This window comes from Somniosus microcephalus, chromosome 4, assembly GCF_052327205.1.
Source record: "Somniosus microcephalus isolate GS21.2 chromosome 4, FLI_Smic_1.0, whole genome shotgun sequence".
Classification (NCBI taxonomy): domain Eukaryota; kingdom Metazoa; phylum Chordata; class Chondrichthyes; order Squaliformes; family Somniosidae; genus Somniosus; species Somniosus microcephalus.
Window position 1 is genome coordinate 205,197,013 of NC_140990.1, and position 4,033 is coordinate 205,201,045.

Here is a 4,033-nt window from a genome sequence, read left to right on the forward strand (position 1 = left end):
CTAATGTGGAATGATTTAGTCCCCTCTTGTGTATTTATGTTTGACATGACATCACTCGGATTATCTTCAACAGACAAATTGCTGCTGTTCAACAAAGCGTTTCCTAAGATCAACATCGCAAGTTGTCAGTTTGTGTTTAAAATACAGGTAATTGACTGCAAATATCCTTTAATTACTGTATCTATAACAGAACCAGCAAATAAAGATCAAACAAGGCTAGGACTCAATAAAATCTCAATTATTTATTATTTCAGCTCGATTTAACCATTTGTTTGAACAAATCAAGTCAGCCAGCACAGTGAAATTTTAGAAATACATCATACGACGGAAGGAGCCAACGGATGGACAACTGCCGCCCCAGTCACTGAATCTCCTGTATTCACCGGGTCTCATGAAGTACTGCCTTCCCATGTAGTTGGGCTGTTCATAGAAGGTCCAGTAACCGTCCATCACATGGCAGGAATGAATGTCACGGTAGCGGAAACGATCGTAGACAGATGGACAGTCATCCATAAATTCCGTCATCTGTCCTCCAAAGTCAGGCCTCTCGTAAATCTTCATTCTGTAGGAGTTACTGCTGAACTGGAATGATAAGTGAGTCATGTCAGCAATTTTTTTCTATTTTTACTGATTTTATCATCTGCACCACTTACATAGCAGAACTTGTAGGAAATTTCTGAAGCACAAATTGGACAACGTGCTTTATCTTTAGTCGTGTTTATATAAATAGCCAGATGTCTACAGGTTATTTACCTTAACAATTTTTAAAAAATATTTTCAATTACTAATTGATCCACAGGACTCTGAATGGCTGGGAAGTACAATGGAATGTCTTGTTTATTTATCCTTGATAAAGAAGATCAAATAGTCATGATTGATGAATTCATCAACGATTATCGAAATCTTTGTCACGACTGGAATTATTGAGTATTCCATTCTTGCTTGTTAAAAATTGTGTTGTGTAATCAGTTGAAAAGGAAATCAAAAATCAATTATAAATTATATTTAGCGAAGAATATTGCAAACATAGTTTGGGAGCATTCCTTCCCTGCCACCACCAGCCCTGGGAGCAGGTCAGGTGCGGCGCATCCAAGGTGCTGTCCACCTGACATGACTTTTGGCTGCCTGGGTTCAGGTGTTAGGATTGTCCCAATGTTCACAGCTATAAGCCCACCCCTTGGAAGGGGCCTGCGGCCCAAAATCAGGAATGAAAACTGAATAAATAAAACAAGTTTAGAACTTACGTATGGGTAGGTGCGACATGACCCGATGCTGTCATTGAATCCCATCCAGTGCTGGTAGTCAGGATATTCTCCCCTGCTCATAACATACTGGTATCCCATGTAATTGGGTCTCTCATACATCACCCACCAGTCACTCTCAACACGGACGGAGTTACAGCGGCTGAAGTAAGAGTGCAGGTCAGCACAGTCATACTGCACTCGTAGTGCCGACCCTGGAAGTTCCTGTCCTCGTAAAAGGTGATCTAGAGAAAAATAATTACTTCAGGTAACATTTCTGCAAAGCAGTAATAAAATAATATTATAATATTGTTCAGTAAAAACTTCTTACCTTTCCCATCTTGCTCTGAGTGATTCAGTGACTGTGACGAGGGACAGTGGAGCTGGGCTATTTATACATCCCTCTGAAAGAGCAAAGTAGCAAAACACATTGTTAGTGAAATCACTGTAGACCTATGTAAGCAGAATTGTCCCTGACACCTTCCATCTTTTGTTGCAAAGGTCTAATTTCATTGCATTTCCACACTGCATTTTGGGCATCTTTGTATTGTCAAACATCCTTATTGTAGTGAGTTTTAGAATCAGCTGCGTATACAGTTATTGAATAGGAGCTGTGCTCGCAATGAAGTTTTGAAATAATGGTATGTGATATTTGTATGAACACTTAGCAAATTTGTGTGAAGTTCCTTTATGTGCTATTTTAAAGCAGGCATTGATCCAGTTAAAATAACCAGTTTAATGCCTCCATTAAAATGTAGAAAAGGAATTTCATACACTAAATCCACAGGATAATTTCAAGGCCATTTGGCCCCAAATTCCTGGTGCTAGAGAGGGCGTAAAGTTTATCCATGCATGGGAGTAAACTGAAATGTGGGTTGGATCTGGAACCTTTAAATTACGGTCAGTGAGACTATGGTAACATCTTCCGCCTGCCCACTCCTACATCAAGAGGGGGGTGCGGGGGTTTGGAGTTGAGGGGGGTGAGGGGGTGTCGGGGGTGAGAAGGTGAGGTCCCAGGCTTTCCTGAGAAATTCCTCAGTTTAAGCCATTGAACGACCTCAGTGGAACTCCTTCTGGTTGAGACTTGGCATGGGATGAGCTCACGGCAGGGTAGCCATGGGCTGCCCCAATAAAGCAAATGATGCTGTCCCTGGAACAATAGATGGGGATTCTGGCCTTGGACAAAGGTTGGGTAGGGCTCTTCTCTGCTGCACTTACATTAGCAGATCAGTGACTCAGAAATTTCCAGGCCTTCGACTCTGGAAGGGAAAGGAAGATTTCCCACATGGCACACATGTGAATGTTCTGTTCAATGAGCCAAGGAAAGTATTGCCTAGTGTTGAATCCATGATTCTTAAAGTATGATGTTTTCCAATAACTACACGGAGGCTGTAACTTAACAATCAACTGGTGTTTATTGGAGGAGGGTAGTCTAAAGACTGACAGTACAGAGGCATGCTCAAGGCTTATATACAGGTGTGGTCACTGCCGGTACTACAGTATACAGGAGCTGTAAAAGTAGTTCTCTCTTAAAGGTACATACACTACAATTCCTCCCCTTTTAGATTAGCAGTACCCATAATGTTCAAATAACAATTAACACTTTAACATGCACATTAAACTGAAATAGTCCATATATAGATTCTGTCTTTGGGGCGGCTTCCTGATCCTTTCTGGATAGCGCCTTTCCTGAGGTTCTTGTTCTTAGTGCGGAGGCAATTCTGGCCCCTTTTCGTCGATTATTTCATCAGTTTCCATTGCTACTGTTTCTGAGGTAGATGCTACCGGTATGTCGGGTTCATCCCCAGGGACGCGAGACATGGGGTTGACTCGTTCCTGTGATGCTAAGATCTGGTCGACGTGGCGTCTCACAATGTTCTCCCCGACATCCACTGTGTACATTAATGGCCCCTGCCGTGTGCATATCGTTCCGGGTTGCCATTTCTCTGTTCGGTACTCACGGGCCAAGACTGGTTATCCTACATTGAAGCTCCTTGTCGGCTTCTCATTGATGTGCTGGAATTGTTTATCCTCAACATTTCTTCGCACATTTGGTCTGGGCAAATCCAGACGAGATCTCAACCTTCGGTTAAAGAACATCATGGCCGGGGTCTGGTTGGTAACTGCATGTGTCGCATTTCTGCAGGCTAACAGGAAATTGTCCACCTTATGCTGTAGTGGAATTTCATCATCGCACATGGCCTTTATTGCCTTTTTAAAGGTTTGTATGAACCTTTCAGCCAATCCATTTGCGGCTGGATGATACGGGGCGGATGTGTAATGCCTTAATCCATTCCTTCTCATAAATTTCTGAAACTCTTCGGACACAAACTGTGGTCTATTATCAGAGCAAATCTGTTCTGGCAAGCCGTTCCTGGCAAATATGGTCCGTAGGACTGCAATCGTTTTCTCTGTAGTGGTTGAGGATATTTTTATCACCTCAGGCCATTTCGAGTGAGCATCCACTGCTATTAAGAACATTGAGTCCATGAATGGACCAGCAAAATCAATATGCACCCGTTGCCATGGAGAGGAGGGCCACTCCCATGGGTGTAGAGGGGCATGTGGTGGTGCATTTTGGACCTTCTGGCATCCTGAGCAGCTCTTGGTTAGGTCCTCGATTTGTTGATCGATCCCCGGCCACCACGCATAAGCCCTAGCAAGGCTTTTCATTTTCACCCCTCCCAGATGACCTTCGTGAAGCTCATTGAGCACTCTCTCCCTTAACTTGGGTGGAATTACCACTCGGGATCCACACATCACTGTCCCCTGACATACTGACAGCTGTTCTC

The 4,033-nt window shown here is 43.3% G+C and overlaps 1 pseudogene; it reads right to left on the reverse strand.

Moving 5' to 3' along the window:
* Positions 1-306: 306 nt before the first annotated feature.
* On the reverse strand, positions 307-1,581 carry LOC147120170 (gamma-crystallin S-1-like; annotated as a pseudogene).
* Positions 1,582-4,033: the final 2,452 nt, after the last annotated feature.